Source organism: Canis lupus, chromosome 27, assembly GCF_048164855.1.
Source record: "Canis lupus baileyi chromosome 27, mCanLup2.hap1, whole genome shotgun sequence".
Classification (NCBI taxonomy): domain Eukaryota; kingdom Metazoa; phylum Chordata; class Mammalia; order Carnivora; family Canidae; genus Canis; species Canis lupus.
In genome coordinates, this window is record NC_132864.1 from 18,606,940 (window position 1) to 18,619,959 (window position 13,020).

Below are 13,020 nucleotides of genomic sequence, written 5' to 3' on the forward strand. Positions count from 1 at the left end.
GTTCCAAATTCATGGTGACTCTTTCCATCTCTTTTCTTGGAGTCTCTTATAGGGGATTCCTTTTGATTTCAGCCTGATGGGACAATTTTGGGGATGAGGATATGGACAGAACTCTGGAATTGTGCCTCCAAGTATCAGAAAAGTCCAAGGACTAGCCCAGTCCAGGGCTTGAACCCAGGCATCTCGCCTTCTAGCTGTAGCTTCTGTAGTGCCCCTTAGGCCTTTAGGGGAGAAGGGAGAGACCCCTGCCAGCCACCTTTGTTCCAGACAAGCCCAGAAGAGCTGCCAGAGGAGGACAGAGTTCCCAAAATGAGGGCATTTAAACATTGATTGTTCTTTTGAAATCATACAGATGGAAAAGGCTTTCCATTTATACAAGTCATTTTTTAATGGCAGATCAAAGTCTGCCGACATTTCGCTGGACCCTGTGTTCTTGTGGATGCCAAAGAGGTGTGAGTCCAGCTGACCAGAGCAGGATGGGGAAGAACCAATTCAAGATAGTGCTGAGCCCCACTTTCCCATCTGGCAAATGGAAAGAATAAGCTTCTTTAGCATCCTGTATCAATCAGTGCCCCACCAGGAAAACAGACCATCCTAGGTCTTTCATATGGAAAGAATTTAATATAAAGAAGGAATTACCCAGGTGATGGAACAGTGTAGAAGCCAAACAGTCAGTGGAAAGACAGCTCAGAGCTTAGCGACAGAAGTGGGATGCTAACATCCTCGGGCTGGGGGAGTAACTGAAGGAGTTGGGGCTGACTGGCAGGAATTCCATCCATGGCAATTTCTACTCGGCAAGAATCGAAACCAAGATGGGAAGCTTGGTTAAGGTATGTCGTAGCACAACTCAGATTGAAGGAAAGGAAAAACAGATCACCTCTTGACATGTGGAATGACATGTACCTATAAGGAAGGAAAGAATTGATGGCAGCCGTCTTTGGAGAAGCTACCACAATATGCATTTAGTACTATTAACATGCTCCAATTTATCTCTAACCATGCTCCTTATCTGGAATTACGCTTCATCTGATGTTGATACAACCATCTTAGCTTCTTTATTTTACCCTATCAGTGTCTTTACATTTGTGGTATATCTCTTATAATGCAATATGGTTGGTTCTTGCTTTTTATCCAGTCAAATGATCTCTGTTTTATAATTAGAATATTTAGGCCATTTATATTTGATGTAATCATTAACATGGCTGGGTTTGTCTACCATCTTATTTGTTTTCTATTTATCCTAGCTGGTTTTTTTTGACCCTCCCATTCCTGCATCCTTTTGCACTGAGTATTTTTAGTACACCATTTTAAGTTTTTTTAATGTATTTTTAGCACTTACATTGAGGATCATAATATGCATCCTTAACTTACCCTACTGTAATCTGAATTTGTGTTTGACTTACGGACACGTACACTGAATTAATTCTAATGTCTTACTTTTCATATAATGTAAGAACCCTCCCACCGGACACTTGTATTTGTCCTTTATGTTATTTTTTTTTAATTTATTTTTTATTGGTGTTCAATTTACTAACATACAGAATAACCCCCAGTGCCCGTCACCCATTCACTCCCACCCCCCACCCTCCTCCCCTTCCACCACCCCTAGTTCGTTTCCCAGAGTTAGCAGTCTTTACGTTCTGTCTCCCTTTCTGATATTTCCCACACATTTCTTCCCCCTTCCCTTATATTCCCTTTCACTATTATTTATATTCCCCAAATGAATGAGAACATACAATGTTTGTCCTTCTCCGACTGACTTACTTCACTCAGCATAATACCCTCCAGTTCCATCCACGTTGAAGCAAATGGTGGGTATTTGTCATTTCTAATAGCTGAGTAATATTCCATTGTATACATAAACCACATCTTCTTTATCCATTCATCTTTCGTTGGACACCGAGGCTCCTTCCACAGTTTGGTTATCGTGGCCATTGCTGCTAGAAACATCGGGGTGCAGGTGTCCCGGCGTTTCATTGCATTTGTATCTTTGGGGTAAATCCCCAACAGTGTAATTGCTGGGTCGTAGGGCAGGTATATTTTTAACTGTTTGAGGAACCTCCACACAGTTTTCCAGAGTGGCTGCACCAGTTCACATTCCCACCAACAGTGTATGAGGGTTCCCTTTTCTCCGCATCCTCTCCAACATTTGTTGTTTCCTGCCTTGTTAATTTGCCCCATTCTCACTGGTGTGAGGTGGTATCTCATTGTGGTTTTGATTTGTATTTCCCTGATGGCAAGTGATGCAGAGCATTTTCTCATGTGCATGTTGGCCATGTCTATGTCTTCCTCTGTGAGATTTCTGTTCATGTCTTTTGCCCATTTCATGATTGGATTGTTTGTTTCTTTGGTGTTGAGTTTGATAAGTTCTTTATAGATCTTGGAAACTAGCCCTTTATCTGATATGTCATTTGCAAATATCTTCTCCCATTCTGTAGGTTGTCTTTGAGTTTTGTTGACTGTATCCTTTGCTGTGCAAAAGCTTCTTATCTTGATGAAGTCCCAGTAGTTCATTTTTGCTTTTGTTTCTTTTGCCTTCATGGATGTATCTTGCAAGAAGTTACTATGGCCGAGTTCAAAAAGGATGTTGCCTGTGTTCTTCTCTAGGATTTTGATGGAATCTTGTCTCACGTTTAGATCTTTCATCCATTTTGAGTTTATCTTTGTGTATGGTGAAAGAGAGTGGTCTAGTTTCATTCTTCTGCATGTGGATGTCCAATTTTCCCAGCACCATTTATTGAAGAGACTGTCTTTCTTCCAATGGATAGTCTTTCCTCCTTTATCGAATATTAGTTGCCCATAAAGTTCAGGGTCCACTTCTGGATTCTCTATTCTGTTCCACTGATCTATGTGTCTGTTTTTGTGCCAGTACCACACTGTCTTGATGACCACAGCTTTGTAATACAACCTGAAATCTGGCATTGTGATGCCCCCAGATATGGTTTTATTTTTTAAAATTCCCCTGGCTATTCGGGGTCTTTTCTGATTCCACACAAATCTTAAAATAACTTGTTCTAACTCTCTGAAGAAAGTCCATGGTATTTTGATAGGGATTGCATTAAACGTGTATATTGCCCTGGGTAACATTGACATTTTCACAATATTAATTCTGCCAATCCATGAGCATGGAATATTTTTCCATCTCTTTGTGTCTTCCTCAATTTCTTTCAGAAGTGTTCTATAGTTTTGCGGGTATAGATCCTTTACATCTTTGGTTAGGTTTATTCCTAGGTATCTTATGCTTTTGGGTGCAATTGTAAATGGGATTGACTCCTTAATTTCTCTTTCTTCAGTCTCATTGTTAGTGTATAGAAATGCCACTGACTTCTGGGCATTGATTTTATATCCTGCCACGCTACCGAATTGCTGTATGAGTTCTAGCAATCTTGGGGTGGAGACTTTTGGGTTTTCTATGTAGAGTATCATGTCATCAGCGAAGAGGGAGAGTTTGACTTCTTCTTTGCCAATTTGGATGCCTTTAATGTCTTTTTGTTGTCTGATTGCTGAGGCTAGGACTTCCAGTACTATGTTAAACAGCAGTGGTGAGAGTGGACATCCCTGTCTTGTTCCTGATCTTAGGGGAAAGGCTCCCAGTGCTTCCCCATTGAGAATGATATTTGCTGTGGGCTTTTCATAGATGGCTTTTAAGATGTCGAGGAATGTTCCCTCTATCCCTACACTCTGAAGAGTTTTGATCAGGAATGGATGCTGTATTTTGTCAAATGCTTTCTCTGCATCCAATGAGAGGATCATATGGTTCTTGGTTTTTCTCTTGCTGATATGATGAATCACATTGATTGTTTTATGGGTGTTGAACCAGCCTTGTGTCCCAGGGATAAATCCTACTTGGTCATGGTGAATAATTTTCTTAATGTACTGTTGGATCCTATTGGCCAGTATCTTGTTGAGAATTTTTGCATCCATGTTCATCAGGGATATTGGTCTGTAATTCTCCTTTTTGGTGGGGTCTTTGTCTGGTTTTGGAATTAAGGTGATGCTGGCCTCATAGAACGAATTTGGAAGTACTCCATCTCTTTCTATCTTTCCAAACAGCTTTAGGAGAATAGGTATGGTTTCTTCTTTAAACGTTTGATAAAATTCCCCTGGGAAGCCATCTGGCCCTGGACTCTTGTGTCTTGGGAGGTTTTTGATGACTGCTTCAATTTCCTCCCTGGTTATTGGCCTGTTCAGGTTTTCTATTTCTTTCTGTTCCAGTTTTGGTAGTTTGTGGCTTTCCAGGAATGCGTCCATTTCTTCTAGATTGCCTAATTTATTGGCGTAGAGCTGTTCATAATATGTTTTTAAAATCGTTTGTATTTCCTTGGTGTTGGTAGTGATCTCTCCTTTCTCATTCATGATTTTATTAATTTGAGTCTTCTCTCTCTTCTTTTTAATAAGGCTGGCTAATGGTTTATCTATCTTATTAATTCTTTCAAAGAACCAACTCCTGGTTCTGTTGATCCGTTCCACAGTCCTTCTGGTCTCGATTTCGTTGAGTTCTGCTCGAATCTTTATTAACTCCCTTCTTCTCTTGGGTGTAGGATCTATTTGCTGTTTTTTCTCTAGCTCCTTTATGTGTAAGGTTAGCTTTTGTATTTGAGTTCTTTCCAGTTTTTGAATGGATGCTTGTATTGCGATGTATTTCCCCCTTAGGACTGCTTTTGCTGCATCCCAAAGATTTTGAACGGTTGTATCTTCATTCTCATTAGTTTCCGTGAATCTTTTTAATTCTTCCTTAATTTCCTGGTTGACCCTTTTATCTTTTAGCAGGATGGTCCTTAACCTCCACGTGTTTGAGGTCCTTCCAAACTTCTTGTTGTGATTTAGTTCTAATTTCAAGGCATTATGGTCTGAGAATATGCAGGGGACAATCCCAATCTTTTGGTATCGGTTCAGACCCGATTTGTGACCCAATATGTGGTCTATTCTGGAGAAAGTTCCATGTGCGCTTGAGAAGAATGTGTATTCAGTTGAGTTTGGATGTAAAGTTCTGTAGATATCTGTGAAATCCATCTGGTCCAGTGTATCATTTAAAGCTCTCGTTTCTTTGGAGATGTTGTGCTTAGAAGACCTATCGAGGGTAGAAAGAGCTAGATTGAAGTCACCAAGTATAAGTGTATTATTATCTAAGTATTTCCTCACTTTGGTTAATAATTGATTGATATATTTGGCAGCTCCCACATTCGGGGCATATATATTGAGGATTGTTAAGTCCTCTTGTTGAATAGATCCTTTAAGTATGATATAGTGTCCCTCTTCATCTCTCACTACAGTCTTTGGGGTAAATTTTAGTTTATCTGATATAAGGATGGCTACCCCTGCTTTCTTTTGAGGACCATTCGAAGGGTAAATGGTTCTCCAACCTTTTATTTTCAGGCTGGAGGTGTCCTTCTGTCTAAAATGAGTCTCTTGTAGACAGCAAATAGATGGGTCCTGCTTTTTTATCCAGTCTGAAACCCTGCGCCTTTTGATGGGGTCATTAAGCCCGTTCACATTCAGAGTTACTATTGAGAGATATGAGTTTAGTGTCATCATGATATCTATTCAGTCCTTGTTTTTGTGGACTGTTCCACTGAACTTCTTCTTAAAGGGGAATTTTAAGAGTCCCCCTTAAAATTTCTTGCAGAGCTGGTTTGGAGGTCACATATTCTTTTAGTTGCTGCCTGTCGTGGAAGCTCTTTATCTCTCCTTCCATTTTGAATGAGAGCCTTGCCGGATAAAGTATTCTTGGTTGCATGTTCTTCTCATTTAGGACCCTGAATATATCCTGCCAGCCCTTTCTGGCCTGCCAGGTCTCTGTGGAGAGGTCTGCTGTTACCCTAATACTCCTCCCCATAAAAGTCAGGGATTTCTTGTCTCTTGCTGCTTTAAGGATCTTCTCTTTATCTTTGGAATTTGCAAGCTTCACTATTAAATGTCGAGGTGTTGAACGGTTTTTATTGATTTTAGGGGGGGATCTCTCTATTTCCTGGATCTGAATGCCTGTTTCCCTTCCCAGATTAGGAAAGTTTTCAGCTAGAATTTGTTCAAATACATATTCTGGCCCTCTGTCCCTTTCGGCGCCCTCGGGAACCCCAATTAAACGTAGGTTTTTCTTTCTCAGGCTGTCGTTTATTTCCCTTAATCTATCCTCATGGTCTTTTAATTGTTTGTCTCTTTTTTCCTCAGTTTCCCTCTTTGCTATCAACTTGTCTTCTATGTCACTCACTCGTTCTTCCACCTCGTTAACCCTCGTCGTTAGGACTTCTAGTTTGGATTGCATCTCATTCAATTGATTTTTAATTTCTGCCTGATTAGCTCTAAATTCTGCAGTCATGAAGTCTCTTGAGTCCTTTATACTTTTTTCTAGAGCCACCAGTAGCTGTATAATAGTGCTTCTGAATTGGCTTTCTGACATTGAATTGTAATCCAGATTTTGTAACTCTGTGGGAGAGAGGACTGTTTCTGATTCTTTCTTTTGAGGTGAGGTTTTCCTTCTAGTCATTTTGCTCAGTGCAGAGTGGCCAAAAGCAAGTTGTATTGGGAAAAAGAGAAAAAGAGAGGAGAGAAAGAAGGAAAGAAAAGAGAAAGAGAAAAAAAAGGGAAGAGAAAAAAAAACGGAAACAAAAAAAGAAGAAAAAGAGAAAGAAAAAGAAAGGAGAAAAAAAGGTGGTGGGGGAAGGAAACAAATCAAAAAGCAAAACAAAACAAAACAAAACAAAACAAAACAAAAAAAAGAAGAACCACCGGGGAGTATCTTCTGATTCTGTGTTCTTTAAGTCCCTTGGCTTCTCCTGGAAGTTGTCAGTCAGTCTAGCTGGTGTTCTGGGGGAGGGGCCTGTTGTGCTGATTTTCAGGTGTTAGCAGTTGGGGGAGCTGCTGTGCCCCTGCCTGGTGCAGGGCTCAGTGGGGGCTGTTCACCCCGTGAGGCCCCAGGAGGAACAACCGCAGTGGCGGGGCCAGCTCTGCAGCCCTGGAGTCAGCTCCTGCAATAACTACAAAGCTCTCCGTGTGCAGGGCCTGGAGGCTCCGGGGCGGGGCCGCTGATCTGCTCAGCTGGGGCAGGAGCGTCCTCGCTGTCCTGGGCCCTCCCGGCCTCTGCCTGTCCCGGGGGAGGCCGGATCCTGGGCTGTGTCCCGGCGCCCTGTGCTCCGGAGCCTGCGCTGGTGGATTCGCGCTCCCGGGCCGCGCAGCCCCCTCCGCGGAGCCGCCGCCCGAGCCCCTCCGAGCTGCTCCTGGAACCGCGCAGCCCCCTCGGCACGGAGCCTCTTCCTCTGCCCGAGCCCCTCCGAGCTGCTCCCGGGGCCGCGCAGTCCCCTCCGCGGAGCCGCCGCCCGAGCCCCCCGAGCTGCTCCAGGTCCCGCCGTGCGCGCTGCAGCCCTTAGGGAGCTCGGCGCACTCTCCTGGGCGCGCAATTGCTCTGTTACTGTCCCGGGGAGCCCGAGGGCATCCCCGCCCTCCCGGGTCCTGCTCCACCTCCCTGGAGCCCCTTTCCGCCCGGGAAGGTCGGTGCAGCTCCTGCTCCTCCGGGACGGGGCTCTCCTGTCCTGGGGACACTCGCCCCGGCCTCAGCCCGGCTCCTCGCGGGCCCCTCCCCCCTGGAGGCCTTTGTTTCTTTACTTCTTTTCCCCCGTCTTCCTACCTTGATAGAAGCGCGAACTCTTCTCACTGTTGCATTCCAGGTGTTCTCTCTTTAATTCTCAGGCCGAATTCATAGATTTTCAGGATGATTGGAAGGTTTTCTAGGTAATTTGGTGGAGACGGGTGATTTGGGGACCCTACTCTTCCGCCATCTTGCTCCTCCCCCCTTTATGTTATTATTATAATTATTTTAATTTTATAAGTATTACAAACCCCATAACATATTGTTAGTATGTTTTGCTTCAAGAAATTGTTTTTTTAAAGAAATTACCTTTTTTTAAAGTCATTTATATTTATCCATATATGTCCCATATCTGGCCTATTTCAGCCTTTTATGTAGATTTAATTTTCTGTCTAAGGAACTTCCTTAACATTTCTTGTAGGCAGGATGGCCGGTGATGAATTTAGATTTGTTTAGCTTTCTTTGTCTTTTGCTCATCTTCCTTATTGAAGGATATTTTCAATGGATACAGTATTTTAAGGCAACTCCCTTAATTTGCTCTTAAAGATGTAATTACTTGCCTCTGATTTCCATCATTTTTTAATAAGAAGATAGCATTAAAAAAAAAAAAGAAGATAGCATTTATTCTTCCATTCTTCTTTGTGTGCCATATGTCTTTTTCTTCCGGTTGCTTTAATGATCTTCTGTCTATGTTTTTCATTTCCAGCAACTAGATGATTACATACTAGGTGTGTTTCTCTTCGCAGAGACCATGCTAATGAAAATATGAATCGTCTTCTCTTCCTTTAAAGAGAATTGAGTTTTATTTTGGCAAAGTAGTTAATGGGTTGGATGCTCAGGTTGACCTCAGAGAGTGACCTGGTCAGGTTTTGTTAACATGGGTAGGGAACAGCTCCATCTCCCAAGCTAGAGGAGTTTTATCCCTAAAGGCATGCACTTCCTGGGGGTATCAATCCATTGCTTGGGTTATTCAGAATACTCTGTTCCTTCCCTGGTCAGAATTCCAACATCTCCTGGCCCAGGGTACCCTCTGGAGTTGCTCTGTGACTCACCCCTTCCCTGGCCCTGCCAGTGGCTCTTCCCCATTAAGCTTTGGTGTCTTGCCTCGCAAATCCACAGTAAGTATTTGGCCCAGAGGTAAGGGGACCTCCACGCAGATTTGTGGTGTTTCTTGTTGATACAGCTTCTTATATCTCTCTCTCTTTTTTTAAGATTGTTTTATTTATTCATGAGAGACACAGAGAGAGAGGGGCAGAGACACAGGCAGGGGGAGAAGCAGGCTCACTGTGGAGAGCCAGATGCGGGACTTGATCCCAGGACCTGGGATCATGACCTGAGCTGAAGGCAGATGCTCAGCTGCTGAGTCACCCAGGGGCCCCGAGCTTCTTGTCTCTTATTGTCCTCTTCCACTAATTCTGGCAGCATTGTTACACCGAACTCCTGCCTCTGTTTTCTCAGCCCAGCAAGGCCACTACCCATCTGCTTTGGTTGTGCTTCTCTCTGCTGGGAGTGGAAAATAGGGTGAACATGGAGGTGGTCCTGAGTGTTCCTTTCTCTCAAACAACTCTTGACTGTCTGAAAGCAGTTGCTTCATACATTTGTGGATGAGGGAGAGAGTGAGTCTGGTATCAGTGACTCCATCATGGCTGGAATCAAAAATAATCTCACAGGGTTTGGAGAATAAGTGATAGAATGCTTATGAAGTCTCAGGTACACAGTAAATGATTAATAAATGCAGCTGGTATTATTTTAATATTTTACTACATATTTAACTCTGTTTCTAGACTATATAGATTCTTTAAGTTAAAGACTGTGTCTTCATCATCTTCAAATCCTCAATACCTAGCACGAAGCCTGGCACACTGCAAATGTTATTTGAACTTGAGTTATCTTAACCAAGAAATGTGTTGACCAAGCACTCCTATATGTATAAAGATGGAGTTCAGGAAAAAGAATTGTCAGGCAGCTCTTGGTACTTATTTTGAACCCATTCCAGGGTTAAATCAAAACCAAGAGTATTGACAAACTCTTTCATTTACTTATTTCTCTACTGTGGATGTATCCAATAACATCGAGGCTGCTTCCCAGTGTCAAGTCCTTGGGCAGGGCTGGAGCAGAGAAATGGGAGAAGATGGGAATTATGACCCTGTCAACTTCAACACCTGTATCAGAGATGATACCACAAATATGCATATAGTACTTCAATGAAGAACCAATTCTGATAAGTCTGTGGAGTGATCAAAAGACTTCAGGAATTCCAGAAATGGGAGATAATGCATATATTTGGAAGGGATGGCTGAGGAATGGGAGGTAAGTCTGGATAAGTTACTGGTTGGATCAGATTTTATTTTGGGTCTTGACTTGCACACTAACCCTAGACTATAGAAGTTTGGACTTTTGAGGTGGTGTTAATGAGTAGAGTCTCAGAAGGTTTCTCATGCAGTGAAATGATAGATTCTGATGCTCTCATGTACATTAATTTTTACCTGAAAGTACTCAAAAAAGGACAGCAAGAAAGCTAGGGAAAGAGAGCCCAGAAGAGGAAAGAGAAAAATTCAGATAGTCTACTGAAGAATCCACAGAAATCTGACACAGATATTCAAACCTCGGTTCCCTGTTTGGGTGATCTTGGCTTCCATGCATAGATTTTCTTATTCCTGGGTGCCCATCTCAAATAGGACCATGAAGTGGAATAGGACAAATTTGGTGTTTGGACTCTCCAGAAGCCACTGGCTGATTTGAGATCAGTCCTGCATGGGGCCTTCATCTGGCCGTATTTGCCCTCACCATGCACAAAGGTCCCCTTCTCATTTTCCATGATCTGAATCCTGAACACTTTTCTTGGAACACCAAGCTTGATTTGTTTAAGCACCAGGACTTCGAACCTTGCTACTTACTTTCTTGTTTTCCCCTCACTTGGAAGGGCTTTTCTTGGGTCTCTTGGCATCCATCAGTTCAATCTTCCTCTATCTTATCTGATCTCCCTGTGGAACCCTTCCTCTGCATATAGCTCTGACCTGCATATTCGAAGCACAGCATAAACTCTTGAGGATGAGCTGTTCTGCTTCTCTCTAATCCCTTCCCATTTGGTCCCAGATTCTTATGTAGGATCCAGTTGGTTTCCTTCAGGGAGGCAAGAGAGCACTTTGGTTAAAAATCATGGGTTTACAGAGTTAGGCCTAGATTCAAATCCTGACTCTGAAATTTTTATAGATGAGCGATCTTGTCCATTGAACACAAAACCCCTCATTCAAGATTAAGCCAAGGTTGTACTTCAGAAACTCCTCCTTCCTTTTGCATGTTCAGTATGAAAATAAAAAAGTTAGCTACAACTTTTACTTGGCTGGGTTTTGGGGATTTTGTACCAATGCCTGGAAAACCTAGATGTGGTATCTATGTTGGTCCATCTTATTGTCCAAGTGAATGGCTTATTCCTGAATTTTTCTCCTCAAAATTTCTAAAGACTTCACTCCCTTCCCTTAGGCCTGGGTCTCCAGCTGGTAGAAGCCAGAAAGAACCACAAAAACAAAATCCTTAAAAAAACAAAACAAAACAAAACAAAACAAAACCAAAATCCTTTTCCAGGATTGCTCAATGGCATTTGATTATGCCCAAGGCCGCAAGTGGTGTTAGGGATGCAGCCCCAGACAGGCAGCATTATCTCCATCAAGGGGTTGATGATTTACTCTCCGGGATTTTTCTGGCTTCTTTGAGGAAATGGGTCCCTAAATCCACCATCCTCTAGACAAATCGCCAGCCTTTCCAAAACCATCTCCTATAAATTATCTATACGGTAGGGCGTTAACATCCATTGGGGATCTATTTCATGCCAGTCATTGGACTAAACCCCTTAGGTAGATTCACTTTTGATTCTTCACTCAGGTCTTGTGAGGCTTCCCTTAGCCCCATTTTACAGATGAGAAAACTGAGTTCAGAAAATGTAGATCATTTGCCCAGAGGTGATTGCAGACAGATGGGCGGAGCCAGATTCAAACTCCCTCCTATTCATTCAACCAGCCTCTGCTGCCTCTTTGAACAGATCTTCTACTTTCCACCTCCCACATGGATAGCTTTATTTTTGAAAGCTGTTAGTTTTTCTAGCCTCCACCCCCCACCCCCTCTGCAGTCATTCTTTTATGGAGCATTCAATACATTCCGCCTTTGAAAGGAGAAACAAACCTAAAAGCTCCAGTGAAATGAAAATGCTAAGGCTTCTTCAAACTTAAGTAGCATTAGAAGCAATTACATTTGTGCAAATGTAGAAAGGTTTGTTGCTATTTCTGACTCCCCCATACCCCAAGGCAGTAAACCGGAGGTGGGCTGTTAACCATTTCAGGGCGAAGTTCAAGGTAGCAAAGACTCAGGTTTTATTGTTTGCATTCTCTATCGAGTACCTTTTTAAAGTGAAAGCCACCATCTGTTTACTCAAATAAATTAATGCTTTTATTTCAAAATACACTTTTGTGAGAATAGGGTTGCACGGCCATTCATTAGAAAAAAAAAAAGACAAAGTAATGAAACATACCCTTACATCTTTGCAGTTAGCGACAGATTTTAGTTCTTCTTCCTTTTTTTTTTTCTTTTTCTTTCATCTGTTGACCTAAACCCACAGCACCATTTTCACAAAACGCGTACAAGCGTGTGGCTTATGAGAGGATGATGACAAATGAGGTGATGTGAGATGCGCTTAAAAATGTATGAAGATGTAAATAATATCACTTGCAAAGTGCAAAGATGTAAAACTTGCAAAGATAGAGGCTGTTAAGTCTGAAGGAGAGAGAAACAAATTCTGCCCAGCTGACTCCTTAGGAATATTTTCCTGTTAGCTGTTGCTGCATGACAAAGGGCCCCAAGTTTAGGAACTTAAAAGGACAAAATATCCTTTCTGACAGTTCTGCAATGTGAGCAGGGCTGGGCTGCACCATTCTTGGGCTCCCCCCAGCCCCGCCTCTGCTGGGGCTGAAATGTCCAAGATGCATGTGGAAGGGTAGCTGGTGCTCCTTCTGGAATGGCTGGAGGGGCTGGGGTCTCCTGGGGCATGGCAATCTCTCCCCATGTGGGTTCCTTGGGTTTTCCTACAGCATGGGGAGCTCAGAGTCACTGGGCTTCTCAGTCAGTGCTGGCTTCAAAGAGGCAGAAGCTGTCAGTGCTTTCATAAGGGCTGGATTCAGCAGTCCAAGGGCTTGAGATCCTCCGTGTTTTATTGGTCAAACCAATTCATGAGGCCATCTGAGGTTCAGGGAAGGAAAACAGACTCCACTTTTGGAGTGGGTGCCGAGCACTTGGAGGTGAGGAGGGATTCATGAGGACTGCTGCTGGAGACTCTGCCCCACACAGGCGCTGGCTGCTATCCGATATCAATTCTTTCATCTTTCAGTTCTGATTAATGGAATATTCTACAGCACTGAAAAGATAAGTCACAGCTACATGCAAGAGCT

The 13,020-nt window shown here is 42.9% G+C and overlaps 1 long non-coding RNA gene across 4 annotated transcripts in view; it reads left to right on the forward strand.

Annotated features, from left to right (window-relative positions):
* The window catches only part of LOC140619354 (uncharacterized), a 383,332-nt gene that overhangs the window by 336,754 nt on the left and 33,558 nt on the right, over nucleotides 1-13,020 (forward strand). For 2 of the 4 annotated variants that reach the window (XR_012019236.1, XR_012019235.1), the window contains exon 1: nucleotides 8,191-9,892. The exons of 1 other annotated variant lie outside the window; for it this stretch is intronic. This is a non-coding gene — a long non-coding RNA (uncharacterized lncRNA). Of the gene's footprint in view, nucleotides 1-8,190; nucleotides 9,893-13,020 lie in introns of those variants that run through there. One more of the 4 variants, XR_012019233.1, reaches the window with a different exon arrangement.